Source organism: Neltuma alba, unplaced genomic scaffold, assembly GCF_004799145.2.
Source record: "Neltuma alba isolate B1F8T4 unplaced genomic scaffold, ASM479914v2 tig00005792_pilon, whole genome shotgun sequence".
Classification (NCBI taxonomy): domain Eukaryota; kingdom Viridiplantae; phylum Streptophyta; class Magnoliopsida; order Fabales; family Fabaceae; genus Neltuma; species Neltuma alba.
In genome coordinates, this window is record NW_021634233.1 from 31,825 (window position 1) to 51,165 (window position 19,341).

General features: G+C 33.3%; 1 long non-coding RNA gene across 2 annotated transcripts; it reads right to left on the reverse strand.

Moving 5' to 3' along the window:
- Positions 1-7,513: 7,513 nt before the first annotated feature.
- On the reverse strand, positions 7,514-14,926 carry LOC114748754 (uncharacterized). Of its 2 annotated transcripts, none has more exons than XR_003740500.1 (6): positions 14,849-14,926; positions 14,263-14,817; positions 13,268-14,155; positions 12,248-12,596; positions 8,262-9,065; positions 7,514-7,636 (listed from the first exon to the last, which is right to left on the reverse strand). It is a non-coding gene; the product is annotated as an uncharacterized LOC114748754 (long non-coding RNA). The 2 variants fall into 2 exon arrangements; XR_003740501.1 differs by having other exon boundaries at positions 14,263-14,492; positions 14,849-14,909.
- Between the last annotated feature and the right edge of the window lie 4,415 nt (positions 14,927-19,341).

Genomic DNA, 19,341 nt, shown 5'->3' on the forward strand with positions numbered 1-19,341 from the left:
GATTTAGTTATAAATTTTCAAAGTTGGCCCGTTTTCAGATGAACAGTGTACAAACAGAATTAAAGGTAACATTTTGAAACTGAAATTTTTCATCCGGAAATGTTGGAAAACGCTGTACAATGGTTCCAATCAACGTATAATGAGGTATTAAAGGAGGTGTTATGCTAAATATGGCTGAAACTTACACAATGTCAAGGAGAAGTTAAATTCTTTCCAATTTCATCATAAAACCACTTGATTTCTACTCTTTTCTTTTGCTTAATTATTAATCTAACTTCAATCAATTCTTTTTATAACTTAATCACAATTGGACAACACCTTCCCCTAGGGTTTCATACTTTTAAAACTCATCAAAAACCATAATCAAGCTTTGCAATACATAGAGCATTATAAACTACATCAAAATCCATAACCTTACTTTGTCTTGAAGCTCGGTTTAGCCTAAGACTTCATGCTCTTCCTCTTCTCCTTCTTCCTCATGCAAAACTCAGCCCTCTCCCCTTTCTCTTGTGTTAGCCGAAATTCTTCAATGAAATAGGAGAGGTGGGGTATTTATAATGGCCTCTCAAGTTACCCTTCATACTTTGCCCTTAAAGTTACTTAAAATTACATTAATAAAGTGTCAACCTCTTACTAGTTCCATATAGACTTAAGGACTTTATTTTGCCCCTGAAGTTGGAGGAAATTACAATTGCCATGTGTCTCCCTCTCTAGTTTCCCATGTATCTTGGCTTAACTTGGAAGACAACTCATATATCTCTTTATTCCTTTCCAATTTTGCCCTTTGACAATTGCTAAAATTCTCCTTTAATAGGAAAAAATCGTCCAAAAATAAATCCTAGGTTACTCATCCCTTAAATTTACAATATTACACTGTATCAAGTAATTTTTCAAGTCGTGCCTTACCCGATAACATTGGCATCTGTTCTGTTACCTTTATCTTGTAATTATCCTTCTTCTCTCACCATAAATGGCTTCATGTGGTATTATGATGACAAAAATTAGGTGGAAAGTGCTTTTAGGGTTTTTGTTCCTTAAAGGAAATATCATAATACTTTATTCCATTGTAACTTTGACCAAAAGCTCTCTAATATTTTCTGTTTCTAAAAATTCACCCCTCTGCTTCATTAATTCTCATTTATTATGAGAAAATTTTTTAATTTTTCTCAAACCAAAACTCAACCTATAGATATCTCTTTTAAAGATTCCTCCGATACCCCCTTCAGTAAAAATCTGGCTTTAAATATTTTTAAAGCCAACCTTTTCACTGCCAAGGGTTGGGAACAATTTTATAATACTAATTTTTTCACATTTTTGTCTTATTATTTGAGGCCTCCATATAATTAAAATAATTGACCTTGACTAATTTTTTCTAATTATCCAAAGTTCCCATAATTAGCTAAATTTCTAAAAATCTCTTAAATTCATTTTGGGGGTATTTTTATCATTTTTAATATCAAATAGACTTTTATACTTCATTTTTCATTTTATGAAATTTTTCTGGAATTTTAAGCATATTTTTCATCATTACCCTTTCTGGCCTAAAACTTTTCAAAATTATGGTTTGGTCCATATTAGGATTTAACCTCAAGAATCATTTCATTGAGGTCTCTAAAATAACTTTTAGCCCATAATCATCTCAATTTCTCATACTCGACCTCGAGACTTCACCAGAGTCTCTATATTTCTCATCTCTTAGTCTTAGCAAACTTTTACTTTGCAATTGGTACTTGGAAATCCTTCTATCCTTTCAGAAATTTTCTAAGACTCTTGCCAAAAGGGGTCTGATAACCTGCCTATTTTAGGCTATTTTTTGCATTTCTAGACCCAAAATAATTTAATTATGTGGTTTTTAAACAACGTGACCAAACAACTTATAGGATTAGGATTTAATTATGTAGTTCAATTTTAATTTTGTTTAAAGTAGTGTTTAAACATTGTAAATAAAAATAATTTGATTTTAAAGATGAGCACAATAAGTTTAATCCTTTTATATTATTGACAAAAAAAACCTTTTTCATAAGAGCATCAAATCTTAATATTTCTCCTTTAGACCCATGCAAAATTTTCTTTGTTTTCTTTTATGTTTTAGAGCTTTTGCATTTGTATGGGTCAAAAATCAAAATAGATCACATACTATTTTATAGTTTTTAAACAAGGTGACCAAACAACTTATATATTTAATATAGATGGATAGAATAATGAAATAAGTAATAATATATTCCTCTAGTGTGGGAGAAAGAAAATATCTTTGTCTCATTTATTAGATATAATTAGTTTTGATGATGATAAATATTTTTGGTTTACTAGTTTTTTATTACTTTTCTCAATAATGTTATCAAGTTTTGTTGAAATAGTTTTTGTAGAGTTTTTCTCAATAACATTATCGATAATTAGGCTTCGTGATAACGTTCTATAGTTTTGAAGCATACCTTCCCAAACTGTCTAAAATAAAGTTTAAATCCTTTATTTATTGAGAATCTTGTCGACTTTTCAGTTTCTCAATTAATTTCTTGAGTATCTAAGTTGATCAACATAAAAAGATATATTTACTCTATCAAACTCACATGTTATTGAGTTCTCACTTTCTTGATAACTTTATTGATTGTTCCCTTGAAATGATTTTGCCTGCAAATTTGTTTTCTCTAGAACCTTTTCAAGTTTCTGGCTTTTCAAACATCAACTCAAGTTTGTAATTTCATCTTTTCTTATTCTTTTTGAAACTCGATTTCTCCAGAACTATATTTGAGCTTCTATTGTTTAACCAAAGTTTTTGAACATTTCTCAATAATGTTATCTAGAATAATGTTATCAAGTTTCTGGCTTTATTATCTAAAACTTTTCTTGGTTATCGATAAATTTCTCCAGAACCTTGTTCCTAAGATTCTTTTTTTTATACAAGCTTTTTATCGGGAAACTAGTTTTTCGATAATAACTTTGAGTTTTATGAGTTTAATTCATATTTGAGTAAAAGGTTCCTTCTATCATTTTTTTCAAAAATCTTTTCAAAAACGCTGCTTCTTGAACTCTTTATCAAGTAGTCTTCTTCTCAATTAGGAACTCAAGTAATAACACTTTTGTTTTTTAAACTTTAAATTCTCTGTGAAAAAGATTTATTCACTATATTCTCGAAAAAATCTTCAAGTTAGCACTTAAGAGTCCACAGTTTTTAAATTTTATTCTAACTTGACTCAAAGGGCAAAAAGTTTGCATCAAATGTTTATCTCAAACTTTGACTAACTACTATATTCAATGACAATATCTTGTGTAGATTGATCAAGTAAAGAAAGGAGGTATCATGTTGAATTTCACCATGTTGAATGATCAAGAAGAAGAAGAAATGAGAGAGTATGACTAAGAAGCATGACCTCGAATCAAAGTGGTCGAGAATAGAAAAGCTAAAATCAAGTTATCTAAGCAACATTACTCAATAAAGTAATCGAGTAATATTTAATTTGATAAATTTTTAAAGTAAAAACATGGACAATGGACAATGGGAATATCAAGATTCAATTTTTTAGATTTGATATTAGAGGTTGCTATGACTAATTAAAAGCTAGAATAGTTCAATTGGAAGTTAAAATGCTCAAACCAGAAGCTATATAATCACATCTTGAATCATATTTCACCAAAACTTAAATATAACCTTCAGAGATGATTTTGACATGTGTTTCTTGAGTTCATTTTCAAGTTACATGTTACTCCAGTACTTTTCGAGAAAACACATACTCTTGTTATGCTTTATTCTTTATTTAGCTCTAACACATGTTCGGTATTTTTATAATATTTCCTAAGCTACAAATTTGTTTGAGGTGAAACTTGATTCATACGAAACTAAATTCAGAACATGGTTCATTGATATGAAGAAAAACTCCAAAGAGTTTCATATCAAGGAGATTTGCCGCTCGGAAGATGCTACTAAGGCTTCACACCTTATCCCTGATCTTCAGTCACTATGATGAAGATGTCTTTGAAACTACAAGGACTTTTGGAGTATACTTGTTGCATTTGAAAGTAGACTTGAAGACCTTTCTACTTATAGGTCATTTGCCAAATTTGGAGTTGAATTGGAATATTTATGATCACTCAAAATTGACATTCGTTCTGTTTGCATCAGAGTTCCAATGTCAAAAACAAGAAGTTCTATTTTCTACTTCATACTTGAACAAGTTGTCTAGTAAAGGCATACTCAAGTTAGTTATCAAGTAAAAGCAAGAAAAATAGGTGATATATTTCTAACTCATACGCTTACTTGAATAACTATTCCAGTCAGAGATAACTTCTTCACACTTGTTTTCTGATGGATTCAAAATCAAGTCTAAATCTTTTGTTACTCCATCTAAACATATTTGATACTTATGAAAATGTCTGAGATTATCCAACAACATGTGTTAGCAAGTGATTGAGTAGGGATTAAGCCACAACAGACTGATGACGTTGCTAATCAACTTTTTGCCAGAAGCTTCCAATGACTAGTTTCAACAATCATATTCTTCAAGCCAAATGGGAAGAAAATGTTCAACGGTCAAATGTTCAATATCATATGTAAATAGAAGATAATTCAATTTAAAAAAGAAGAGAGAGCAAATGCATTTATAATGTCAAAATTATGAGATTCTTACTTTTATATTTAAAGCTCTGAAATTATATTCTCATCATGCTTTAGTGTTTAAGAAAATCTACTTTATAGAGAGAAGAATGCTTCCATTGTAAATATTAATCTTTGTGAGAGTTGCTCAAACTAGAGAGATCTTGAGCGGGAAACAAATTGTAACTTTATAAGTTGTAAGGAAGAATGGTTATTAGGTACCCATAGAAAACTTGAGGGAGTTGTAGTTATTCTCAAGTACCTGATTTAAACTTGAGAGATATAGTGTATTGAAAATTTCAGAAGTGTTCTGGGGATTGGGCATAGGTCTATGGAGAAGCCGAACTAGGATAAATCATAGTTTGCATCTTCTTTTCCCTTACTTCTTTATACGTCCAGCCAAACTATTTTACTTCTCTTATCACGCTTATCTTGTTCATTATTTTTATATTCTAAGTTTCTTATGGTTTTCACTATATTGCAAGAAGGTTTCTGATTTTAATTAACACTCAATTTAGCCCTCTTCTTGGATGATCAACCATTCTAACACCATTTATAAGTCACATTATAAAATTTTTTATATAAATGTACGAGCGTATCCTTTATTTATTATTATGTAAACTTTTTTTCCATGAGGTATAGTGTATATTATATAAGTGTAAAGTTAAAAGTTGTTAAATTTTAAGACATGGTTAATGAGTTTAAAGTTTTTCTTGATTTCAATAAATATATTGAAAGTGACTTTTAAATAGAACTAAAGGAATATATATACACATTAAGAAAAAATGAAGGGTCTATGACAATATTTAAGTATATGTTTAGTTTTATGTTAAAAATCTTGAAAATTATGGTTTTGAAAATTTTTGACACAAAATCAAGCTGAGCATAATACATTAAGCTTTTATGAACGTTATAAAACAACTCTTAATTTTTCCACTGTCGGAACATTATAACCTTAGCCATCCTGATTAGGAAACAAACTCATGATCTATATAGTAAAGGCTTGGGAAGATGTTATGCTCAATATTGCTGTTCAGTACATTGTTCCTAATATTATTGCTAGCATTCACGCTGCTATCCATTACTCTAACTCCGAATGAAATGGAAATTATTACCAATAATTTATGTTCGTAGATAAAAATTAACAATAAAAAATAATTACCCCCTGATGTCCTTTTTATAAAAAAATGTAATTTTTTGAAAGTTTGTCTTGTCACTCTCATAAGAACATTTTCAGTGGTCTAGTGTATTAATTTTCTTTTAGAAAGGTACTCTTATTAATTACTTGGAAAAGTAGACATAAATTAATTAAGTAGAAAACAATTGCCCAACAATTTCACGAGTAATTTTGGAACCAGACAAATTATTGACAAACTTAATACCATTGTCTAACTCTACTAAATATCTCTCTCTCTCTCTCTCTCTCTCTCTCTCTCTCTCTCTCTCGCAGAACTTAAATAAATCTCTTAAATCTTGTATGTAAAGTAGTTAAAAAAAACTCCTATTATATATTCCATTCAATTCTTCTTATAAGAAACAAATTAAAAAAAAATTCAGATTTAAAATTCTTTTAAAGAAGGCCCATATTAAACGTTGGACATATGTTTTATTAATAACACTTAACTCAATTACTCCATATATTTTTTTTTTGCCAGCGAATTATTCCATATAATTAATAGGAGCATAATAGGAATAATAAAATAAATGCATTAAACAATGGTCCTATGTTTCTTATATCCATCAATAACAGCTAGGCTTGAATAAAAATCCTTATTAATGATGAATAATTAATTTAACTTATTTCTTAATCTTTATAAATTAAGTAAAAATAACTATATAATTAGCAGATATTTGTGTTTTGATGGAAGAACCATAAGTAAATATATAGGAATAAATATTTCATTTCTTATTTGTCCTTTGATGGAAAAAGATGACATTTTCTAAGTATTGACCAAACCGAACTTTTAAACTTATCAGACACAAAAGCTCTTCTGAGGCACAATCTAAAAAACAGCCTCCAATTCTTCAGGGGATGATAATCAGCTCCAACTCTGACATCTGGATATATGTTAGACTTTCACGTCTTAAATTGATTTCTTTATCATGTACTCTTCTAATCTTATTTATAAGACATTTCCAGTATATTTCACATAAACTAAAAAAAAATCTTAAAATGCATTAATTCTCTATTAAAATATAACAATTTTTTAACTTTACCATATTTAACACATGCACCTTTCAAAAGAGATAATTATCTATAATATAATAAATAAAAGACAAAATAGTACATTTACACTAAAAATTTAATAAAATAACTTATAAAATAAGACAAAACAAAAACCTTCTCTCTCTGCCTTATAAATATAAATAGAACCAGAGGAGTAATAGTGAAAGATACATCATTTACTTAGGAAAACTAAACCAGAGCATACTTTTACAAAATTGACTGGGCAATAAAACGAAACTTTGCATTGCAACAATGTGATTGAATATACTCATACTCAACAATAAATAGGCATCATTTTAGTCATAGATGCCGTAGGAGCCCTACTTTGCCCATCTAATCAAACTCGAATGCCATGCGGGGTACAGATAACTTCATTTTGATGGATTGAGTTTAAGCAAATCCCATGTACGTGGATTAAGCAGTCCTAAGTCAACCCAGTCCCTCATTCCAAACACGTCTAACAAGGCCAAAGGGTTTACCCTTCGTATGCTCTCCTCTCCAACATTTCCATTTTCAATCTCTTCTTCACCATAACAAGCATAGTCACCAAAAGCAAGCTTAATAGAAAAGAATCCAGTGGAGCATCAATTATTCTCCCAAATCCTACTTCGCTTTCAACTGATGTGTCTGTTTTTCAAACCGCTCGAGGGAATTAACCGAACCGAAATGGCCATGCCTCCTCCCAACACAAACATGCCTCCTCCCAACACAAACATGCCTTGCAAGAGTCATTTTACCATTTCCTTCATCTCTGGCACACAATGCTATAATTCCCACTGCTTTTATAAACCCAGTAATGTTGGCAGCAATCATGGCCGATGCTGATTAGGAGGGGGGGGGGAAAAAAAAAGTGAAAACAACGTTAGCATTCAAGAATACTAGGATACGATATGAAGGGTGAAAAGGTTAAAGGGGAGAAGAGGGAAATCAATGAAGTTGCTTTTCAATCCCAATTTGGATTTGCTTTATCAGAGATTTCAAAATTTTAGGTAGAAATATCAAGATAAAAAAACAACAAAAAGTTAAAATCACACCGATATGCTATACAACAACTTGGTACCTATAAGGAGCTTTTCCATTTTTCTCGTTGAGGGAAAAGTATAAATATGGAAAGAAAAATCACAGAAGCATATACAAGTGGCGGCGTACAATAAAGTATGCTGTACTCAAGTACACAATTATTAGAAATGAAAATTACACCACAGCTATGCAGCATTGCAGGAAAGAAAGCATGCGCATTCATGGAAGGTTGGTTTTGAGGTTTTTTGACTGCTGCAATAATACTCATACACCCATGCCTTTAAGAAGTTCAGGCATTCTTTTCATTGAAGTCCAACCTAGCAAAATATAATCATGGTCTTTTTAAAACAATCGTTAATTTACACGACAGAATCCAAACATTTCAGGAGAGAACACAAGTATCATATAAAATTTGGAGCGTTTAACTTTTTATCTTTTCAAGAGACCTCCGGTGAATATCTCGTCAACAACATTATTTGCCCCATCATTCTCTCCTTTTTCACAAAGAGGTCTGATGTGTGTTTCAAGTCACAACACTAGAGTAAATGCATTCACAACATCCCCTTTCAGGTCACCTTCACAACATTTCCATTCAAGAATGGCCATGAACAATCTTATATCCAGAATAAAATGATTCAGATTTCATTATAAATAAATAAACACGAGTAAATGCATTTAAAAGGATTGAGTGTGTATTTTTGAATTGCTGAAGCATTTTGGGTTGGGCTTTAGTTAAACCAAAAATTAAAAGGTAAAAACTAATAGATTAATGGTCTAATACTAACCATGAAAAAAATAAATTTAAAAATATAAAAGCTGTGGTTCAAGTATCATTTAGGTTTTGGAAGGAAAAAAGCCAAAACCCAAGCCAAACCCTTAGGTTTAACTCATGTCAGGTGGCCAGCCACTCATTAATTGTTTTGTAAGCCTTGTGTAGTTGTATGAGAGCATCAAAGAGTAAGTTACACATATTGATTAGAAATAGGAAGATAATTACTTCACATTTCACCCCCATGAGTCATACAAGAAAAAGGAAAATGCAGAGCTTTGAAAGCACCAGTTCACAAAAACAGAAAATTTCAAGACTTCAAGATACCTTGCAGACTATCAACATTATAGCATGCACAAACGATGAATTAGTAAGTGGAAAGTGAAAATTTTTCGCATGATAGTATTCCTTAAACAAGAAATTAACAAGAAAAAAAATTCTTTCACAATTTTATTTGGTACCTAAACTCCGCTTATGTTGTATAGCCGGTCCCAAGCCCGGATAAAGGAGGAGGGTTGTGTTAGGCCCTCGACAGCCAACGTAAAAACCCGTCGAATCTCATGAACATGGATCAACGAAGTAATTATGCTAATGCTAGGTCGTTGCCCAGATGTGACGCGCTGTATGGCTCGAGTACAGTGAGAAATGAGCTAGAGCCGCTGCATCGTCGCCCGGATGTAGTGTTAAATGAGCAAGGGCTACCGCACTCTCTTGGACGGAGGCGGCTAAAGAAGTTAGTTCATGAGACTGAGATTAGATTTGGCACTTGGAATATTGGGACGTTAAATGAGAAATCTATAGAAGTAGCAGGAGTTATGAGGGACAGAAGGATTAATATCTTATGCCTCCAAGAAACCAAATGGACTGGAGAAGCTGCCAAGGAACTTGGAGAGTATAAACTTTGGTACACAGGAAAGGTGAGCACAAGGAATGGGGTTGGTTTCATCGCTGATGGGACATGAAAAAAAAACGTGGTAGAGGTTAAAAGGTTTGAGGACAGAATAATATCGTTAAGAGTAATTGTTGGAAAGGATACTATCAATATCATTAGTGCCTATGCACCTCAAGTTGGGGCAGAGACACACCTTAAAGATAAGTTTTGGGAAGATATGGAGGGCTTGGTTCAAAACATACCACTCGAAGAAAAAAATTTTATCGGTGGGGACCTTAATGGACATGTTGGTAAAGAAGCAGGACAATTCAGTAGGGCCCATGGTGGTTTTGGTTTTAGGGAGCTTAATAGTGGAGGACAATCTATTCTCGATTTTTCTCTTGCATACGATCTTAAGATTGTCAACACTTGTTTTAAGAAGCGAGAGAAGCATTTAATCACGTACAAAAGTGGTGTCTCAAAATCACAAATTGATTTCTTTTTGGTGAAGAATCCGGACAGAAGATTGTGTACTAATTGCAAAGTGATTCCAGGAGACGGGGTGAGTGCCCAACATAGAGTACTTATCCTTGATGTATGTTTTAAGAGTACCAGGCAAAAATACCATCAAGTGGCAAAACCCAGGATTAAGTGGTGGCAGTTAAAAGGAGAGAAGCAGGAGTTATTCAAAAGGACTCTTTTGAAGGAAGGGAATTGGGAGTTGCAGGGAAATGCAAACATGATGTGGGAAGAGATAGCTTCAAGGGTTCGTTTGGTAGCTAAAGCAATTCTGGGAGAATCCAAAGGTCCTGGTCAAAGAGATAAGGAGACTTGGTGGTGGAATAAGAGTGTGCAAGAGAAAGTCAAACAGAAAAAAGATTGTTTTAAGGCCATACACTTGTGCAATAGTGTAGAGAACCAGGAAAAGTATCAGTTGGCTGAAAAAGAGACAAAGAGAGCAGTGAGCGAAGCACGTACTAAAGCTTATGAAAGGTTTTATCAGGAGTTAGGAACAAAGACGGGAGAAAGAAATATTTACAAGATCGCGAAGCAAAGGGAGAGGAAAAAGAGAGATCTGGACCAAGTAAAGTGTATAAAGGATGAAGATGGTAAAGTGTTAGTTACTGATGGTGATATTAAGGACAGATGGGAGGCTTACTTTTACAAGTTGTTTAATGAGGGAAGCAATTATGCGACTCAGGACTTGCAGGACTTGCTAATTAACGAAGATGATCGGAATTTGGCTTTCTACCGCAGGATACGTATCGGAGAGGTTAAGGCGGCTCTCAAGAAAATGGACAATGGAAAAGCCGTTGAGCCTGATGGTATCCCTATTGAAGTTTGGAAATGTTTGGGCGATGAGGGGGAGGCGTGGCTAACCAAGCTTTTTAATGAAATTCTACGCTCTAAAAATATGCCGGATGAGTGGAGGAAAAGCATTTTAGTTCCTATTTACAAGAATAAAGGAGACATTCAAAACTGTGCAAGCTACAGGGGGATAAAACTTATGAGTCATACAATGAAGTTGTGGGAAAAAGTGATGGAATATAGATTGAGGTTGGAGACTTCTATTTCGGAAAACCAATTTGGATTTATGCCAGGGAGATCCACATCGGAAGCAATCTATTTACTAAGGGGGTTAATGGAGAGATATAGAAGTAAAAGAAGAGATTTACATATGGTTTTTATTGACCTGGAAAAGGCTTATGATCGTGTGCCAAGAGAAGTATTGTGGAAGGCTTTGGAAAAGAAAGGTGTACGGGTTGCGTATATCAAAGTCATACAAGATATGTATAAGGCGGTAACTACCAGTGTAAGGACGCCTGGGGGGGAGACAGAGGACTTCCCTATTAAGATTGGCCTACATCAGGGATCCTCTCTGAGTCCGTACTTGTTCAACATTGTTCTGGATGTTCTAACTAAACCTATTCAAGAAAGAATCCCTAAGTCCATGCTCTTCGCAGATGATATAGTTCTTATGGCGGAATCAAAAGAAGAGATTAACACTAGTTTGGAGTTATGGAGAAGGACTTTGGAGTCGAAAGGTTTCCGTTTGAGTAGGAACAAAACAGAATATATGCATTGTGATTTTGGAGGGAGGCAAGGTAATAGGGATTTGGAGGTGAGGATGGGAGAGCAAATTATTCCTCAAGTATCAAAGTTTAAATACCTAGGATCCATTATACAGGAGGATGGGGAAATTGATGGAGACATTTCTCATAGAATACAAGCTGGCTGGTTAAAGTGGAGGAAAGCTACCGGAATTATTTGCGATAAGAAGGTACCTGAGAAACTTAAAGGAAAATTTTATCGGACTGCTATAAGACCAGCTATGATGTATGGTAGTGAATGTTGGGCAATAAAGGGAAAACAAGAGCACAAAGTCGGAGTAGCAGAAATGAGGATGTTGAGATGGATGTGTGGTCATACAAGAAAAGATAGGATTCGAAATGAAAAGATCAGGACAAGAGTCGGTGTGGCACCTATCCAAGAGAAAATGGTTGAAAATCGCTTAAGATGGTTTGGACATGTGCAGAGAAGGCCTTTGGAGGCCCCGGTGAGGAGGGTGGATCAAACAAGATGGAGTCCCATAAAAAGAGGCAGGGGAAGACCGAGAAGAACGCTGAATGAGGTCATTGAACGAGACCTCCTAATCAACAACATATCTAAGGATTGGGTTGTTGACAGAGCACGATGGCGTCGTGTGATTCATGTAGCCGACCCCACCTAGTGGGATAAGGCTTGTTGTTTGTTTGTAATTTTATTTGGTACCTAATAAATGCTACAGACTCCCAAAAACCAATACTACTATCGAAGATTCAGACTTTGCTGATTAGAACAATAAATAGTAAGTGGTATTTTCATTTTTCAGGTATCAAAATCAAAATCCAAAACAAAAGAAATGACACCAACTTCTAGTAACAGTCGCCACATGATTCAGCAAAGCGTAATATGAATATTGAGTAATCAAAGGAGCCGAAATTTACTAAGCATTCAACAAAAAGACTGCAAGAATAACAACTTCTACACTTTCTCTATGGCCATTTGTTATGCATGACTGAAATACTCCTAAAGCCAAAAGACATGTCCAGCACGATAGAGCCTTTCCTCTTGAATCATACTGCATTGATGCCCCAAAAAAACAACAAAAATTAATTCAATATCAGATACTCATTTTTGCCAAAGTTAGTATCCCACAATAATAACACTAAGCTGAACCCACCTAAATATCATTCTATATCTCGCACAAAAATACCCTAAATTTGCTCTCTTTCATTGGTAGCAAATATCTATCAGTTGCTTAGGGTTATTGAAAAATTATACATGAGTAAGAGACAAAACATCAGCTCCCAAGAGAATAAACTTTCATAACATGGTCAGACAAAATAATTCATCGGAGCTTAGAGAATATTGTAAAGTTTGAAAAGCACAAATAACTATTATGTCCTGCAATCGTACTATTAAAAGCACCACATAATAGATTTTGTTTTAAATAAAATGCCAAAGAGTTAATAAATAAAATTAGCAATGAACCACAAAGAAAGAAATAATAAAGTCATGTTAAGCCAAAAAGAGAAAAATAACTTGACAACTACTAGCAATGAAAAATTTTAAAAAAAATAAAAAATAAAACATAAGATTTAAACAGAATATAGGCAATTGAAGCCAGCCATTATATAGTCCACAAAGTTTGCTTTGATGAAACAAACTGGTTACTATTACAGCAAATTTCATCACTAATATGAGTATCAAGGATCATCAATCAAAAAGATGTGGAGCAAAGTATCAAACCTTCTTCTGTCGCTTTAGGAGACCTCTAGTGAAGCATTTCATCCAAAAGATTCTTTGCCTTGTCATTCTCACCTTCTTCCAAAAGAGGTCTAGTGATTGTTTCAAAAGTTACAAAAGTAGGTGCGCATCTACTCTCTTTCATTTTATAATGCAATCCTTCACTTCATCAAACAAACCCTCTTTACAAAGTCCTTTAATCATTACATTATATGCATGGACACTCAAAGGATGGCCATTAACCAAAAGATACTGAAAAATCTGCCACATGGTATTTAATCTATTACCCTTGCATAAACCATACAAAATTATGGTATATGTGCATGTATTAGGATGAATCCTTTGGTCAAACATTCGCTTAAATAAAGCAATTGCCTCATCAGGATGATGACTTTTGCACAATTCACCCAACGAGATATTGTAAAATATTATATCTGGAGCATGATGCATCTCATAAACAATATCTTGCACATATGATATTTTACCTGCCTTGCACAAACTGTCAACAAGAGAGTTACAGCTAACAAGATTGGTAATCAAACTTTTGCACTTCATTTCTTTAAAGAGATCCATGGCATCATCTACCATCTTGATTTTACAGAGCCAATTAATCAAAATGTTACAACTAACAATATTAGGAGCCAAAATTCTCTTGCCTCACTAACATAATTGATCATATAGTACTCATTTAGGCGTTGTACGATACTTCATCATCATAGCAACAATAGCTTTAGCGTTGTTGACACTTCCTTCCTTACAAAATGCATCAACCAATATACTAAAAGTATGAACATCAGGGTTGATGCCTTTAAGCCTCATTTCATTAAACAATTTTGCAGCTTCTGGCCATACCATATATCAGAGTTGTAGGTCACAACATTGTGAGATATCCTGTTACCAATAATTTCATAAAATAAATCACAGGCTTCAGTTATGAGTCTTTCTCTGCGAAAACCATCAATAATTATATTTATACACATAACTAAATGAGGCTTAACTGGTCCTCTCGCTATCTTTTGGAGCAATTTAACCGCAGCTCTTGTTTTCTGATTCTCACATAATTCATTGATTAACGTGCCATAACTAATTCCATCCAACCGAAATCCTCTTGCTATCAGATCATCAAGAAAATCTAAGGCCTTCTCAACGTCATCGTTGATGCAAAGGCCCTTCATTAGTGTATTCAAAGTAATCGTATTTGGCTGACAGCCGATTTTAAAAATCTTGCCTAAGACAGAGAAAGCAAAGGTCATTCGACGAACATGGCAATAACAGTTAATCAAGATGCTCAGTGTAACGAAAGATGGCGTGAAACCCTTAGATTCCGCTTGCGCGAAAAGGGAGATAACAGTAGGAAATCTGATTGATTTGGACTATAGAGGGTGGGGGCGCCTATGAAGTAGGCCATGGAAAGAAGACACAGCGTCTTCAATATTATGAGGATTTATCGAATTGGAACGGAAACAGAAGCGGAGAGCAGGGCATACGAAGGAGGAAGACGGAATAAAGACGGAGACCATGCAGAAAACAAGGGAAACTTTGCGAAGGCATACCTTTTTTTTTTGACCGGATGCGAAGGCATACCTTGAAACTCTAGCAAAGCACATTTTCAGATCCTTCGACCAAAAACTCCTGCATCAAAAGAGAAGATCAGATCGAACAGAGGAGATAAGAAATAGTGAGAGAAATCAGCGTTTGCTAAAATATTAATTATTGTCGGCAACAAAATTCCAAAACTTTTTGTTTTCTTTTTTTTTTTTTTTTGGGTCAGAACAAAACTTTTTGTTTGATTACGAATTATATAATTTTGAGAGTTAATATGTGATTTAATTATTTATGCAAATAAAAATAAATCAGATTTTAAGTTAGTGGGGACTGTAAATACGGTTCAAAATAGTTAATTTATTGAAATTTTATGTTTATCATATAAATATAGTAAAAGCAAAAATAGTACTCACAAATTTATTATAATTATGTCAAAAGCAATGCGAATCACCATAAATGATTATCAAATCTATCTTATATTCTTATATACTGAAAAATCAATCACGCTAATTCTAAATCTATATGGAAATTCATATATGAGATTTTACAGTCTATTTGGTTTAATTTACTGTTTTATGCGCATAACCTAACTACCAAAAGAATAAAAGGGCTTTTTTATCTATATATTATAGACAGGTAAAAAAATTATTTAAATGTTACGCCATGAAAAGTATTTACTAAAATATGCCACCTAAAATTATTCAAGGTAAAATTTAGAAATGACCAAAAAAAAAAGATGATGAAAATTGGAAAACTCACCTATTAAAGTATTGTAACGAATCCTAATTTTTACAATTTTTACTGTCTATATTTATTTTAAACTTAAGTCTTTTTAACCTTCAAATAGGAATTTTTTACTTAATTTTTCTAAAATTTATGTACATATCATTCTCCACAAAGACACAGTTGTGTCATATAACTGATGTGACGCTAATTTTTCAAATTGGAAAGCAAAATCATTTAGAATGTAAACGAGCAAAATCATTTAGAAAAAATTACCATTAGGTCCCATCTAAGGGAATTAAATATAAAAAGGTCCTTTAAAATTATGAAATTATTCTGAAGTCTCAAGGGATTTTTTTTACAATAAATTTTATTTGTTTACTTATCAAGTTACCCTTCTTTTTTTTTTTAAATTTACATTGACAACTGAAAGAGCAGTGGTTGACAACTTAGGGTGCAAAGATTAACAACTGTCGCGGCTGTTTTGACAACTTAGGGTGTGATATACTGAGAAAATGTGTTGTCAAACCAGCCGCGACAGTTGTCAATCTTTGCACCCTAAGTTATCAACCACTGCTCTTTCAGTTGTCAATGTGTCACACCCTACTATCGGATTCATTTAGGGTTTAATTAAAACCATTTTAGACCACATTGGATGGTCTTGGGCTCAAAATTCATGAAAAACGTTTATTTTCAGAATTTTTACTGTTCATTGGGTAAAAATCCAATTTTCTGGTCCAACTTCAAAAATTCAAAACTTATTCCACAAAAATCAAAATGGAGTGGTTCAAAATTCTATAAAAACCTCTTTGAATCTTCTTTCAATTAAAGTAAGCTTATGAACCAATTCCATTTAAAAAAGCGTCAGGTTTTTGTGAAATTCACCTCTGTCCATTTAGCAAAAATCCTTTTTCCATATTCTGAACCTTAACTTTGCAAAATCATTAAAAATCGTATACTTGGCCATTTTTAATGTATTAGCTATCAAATTGAAGCTTAGGACGTGAACTTTAAGCATGCCAAATTTCGTGTGGAAATTAGTTCGGTAACTAAATAAAACATGGCTCTAAACTAATGTCCTGCTTAGGGGTTACAGCACCAACCGTTGATAGTTATACATAACCAAATGTCCACGACTCTTTTTTTTTTGGTGTAACACCATAATTTAGCCTCTAATCTACAGCTTGCTCTTGAGAGTTTCAGGCCCTAAAATGTTACATTATATTTGGGGATGAGATTTTTGAAAATCCCAGTAGCAAGATCAATCAACCAAAACATTAACATACATCAATTACAAGCATTTCAACCTTTTGCTATTAATAGGGAACTACTTTACCTCATACATATAGCACTCTAACATGCAATAGCCAAGACACATAAAGCAAGGAGTATAGCTACACAATCATCATCATTCTCATCATTTAGTTCAACCACATAATAGCACATGAAATTGTATAGCAATCAATACAACATTCAATGTTAAGGTCAATTAAATCTTACTACCTTAATCCAATACTCTTTGATTTTCTTGTTCTCCTTTCTTGCTTCCACAAATTCCAAACTCTAACATGGCAATCCACAAAAAGGGCAGCAAGAATCATCAACCAATCCACATAAGAATCAATAACATTACTCAAGTAACTCCTAAACCCCTTAAAGCTTCCATCTTTGTTCTTGAATTTTTAGAGTTCATTTTCATAAACCCTAAAAATTCCCTCTTGACCTTTTCCTACATGGTTTTTCATGTAGATTCCAAATATCTACTTGGATTTAACAAAATAAATTTCCCCCTTTTAGTTTCAGCTTGGCCGAACCATTAGGGTTCAAAATCTAAAAATTGTAACTTTGATTCTATGGCTTCCAACACTTGTTCTTTAGGTTTACCCTACACCATTTTTCATTTTGAACACAATGGAAGCCTTAAAACTTTGAAAAACACATCCTAGGGTTCAGATCTTGGTTTGGCTGAAATGGGTCTCAAGCTTCATAACAAGAAAACACTTCAAAATCAACCTACAACCCCTTGTAACCACTAGGATCTATCATACTTTGAAGTGTTCTAGCAAAATTGAACCATAAAATTTCCTCCCCTACCCCATAAGCATTTCAGCCAGCTCCAATGAAGAGGGAAAACCAGAAATTTCACCATACAAATCAATAAAACAAAGCAAGGATAATCTTAGAACAACTTACCAAACTTGAATCTTAGTTGGAAGATCAAAGATGCTTGCTTTTGGCTTGATCCCTTCACAAATCACTCTTGCTCTCTCTCTTTTCCTCTAGACCGAAGTGAGATCAGATTATGGGGGGAGGAAATACTCAATTAATGCTCTCAAAATATCTCATTTACCACATTTAATGAAAGTCCAAGTGTCAATTGCCTAAGCCTCCTTGAAACCTCTCTCTTAATTAACTTAATTCATAATGTAATTATATTCCAAAGTCAAGATCCTCTCCAATGGTAGCTTGACACTTGGAAAGCTGTAATTACCATCCATTAAAGGCTTGACAAGTGGCGACTTGTGAGCCAAGCAAAGTGCAAGACTCTGATTAACACTTTATCGGTGCACTTTTACTCCGGATTTAACTTCTTTTCTATAATTACAGTGCTCTGGCCTCTGTAATTATTTTCTGTCAGATCCATAAATTACTCTCCTCATTTTATCTTCCCAATTTGCCCTCTTTGTCTCAAATTTAATTTCCCAATAATTAAATAAAAAGGAAAACTATTTTCCTTCTCTTTAGTGATTTTTCCTCTTTTCAAAGGAATTAGGAAAAATCTTGGATACTTGAGGGTCTTCTTTTAATTTCATAATCTCTTATAATTCCTTGGGATATCATAGGAAATTTTCTTGGGATTTTATTCTCCTTAAAAATATTTATTTGGAATTTTCCAAATAAAGGACCTTAAACTAGCTTAAATCACCCTTAAATTCCTTTGTAATTTCTCCAAGGGCAATTTGGTCATAAAACCAATTTTATAATCCCATATAATTTTCAAGGAATATTTTCCTTATTTTTCCTTAATTTTCTGAGACTTGAAAATATTTTTCCATAATTATTCTTGACCAATTTTCCTTAATTAGTCAAACTTTTCATAATTGTCTTGGAAAACTATAAAAATTATTTTCCACCAAAATTCTTCTATTTCTCCTTGTCATTTTTGACCCTTAATTATTTAGGAATATTTCTTATTCCTAATTGCCATATTACTGGATGTGACATAATGCAAACTAAAATAAAAAATAAAGAAAGGTAATTTGGTAATTAAACAAATAAAATTTATTGCAAAAAGGTTCTTTGGGACTTCAGAATAATTTTATGATTTTAAGAGACTTTTTGTATTTAATTCCTCTTGGGTAGGCCTAATTGCAATTCTCCCAATCATTTATAAATGAAGGCATAAACCTCCAACTAGTTTCATTTTTAACAAATTAAAATTATGAAGATACGAAGATATACGATTTAGTATCAAAAGAGAATTGAAGGATCGATGTCAAGAGCGAACGACGGTGATGGAGGCAAAGGAGGCGGGGGAGGTGTCGGACACAGTGATCAGAGAGGGGGAGGCGAACAGGGCAAAAGGGTGGAGATCGGTGATACCCCTATGACTTTTATGTTTGGTTCTGGGAATAGAGCAGGCACGGAGGTGGAAGGGTCAAAGGAGAAAGCCTTTACATCCCAGTCCAAGAGATCAGTTCTACTGTCTTACAAAGAAAAACTCTTATCTCTGGGGTGTGGTGGTTTTTTGGTCTCACACAATGAAGATGAAGATATAGTCAATGAATGGAAAGGTTTTTTCTCCAAAA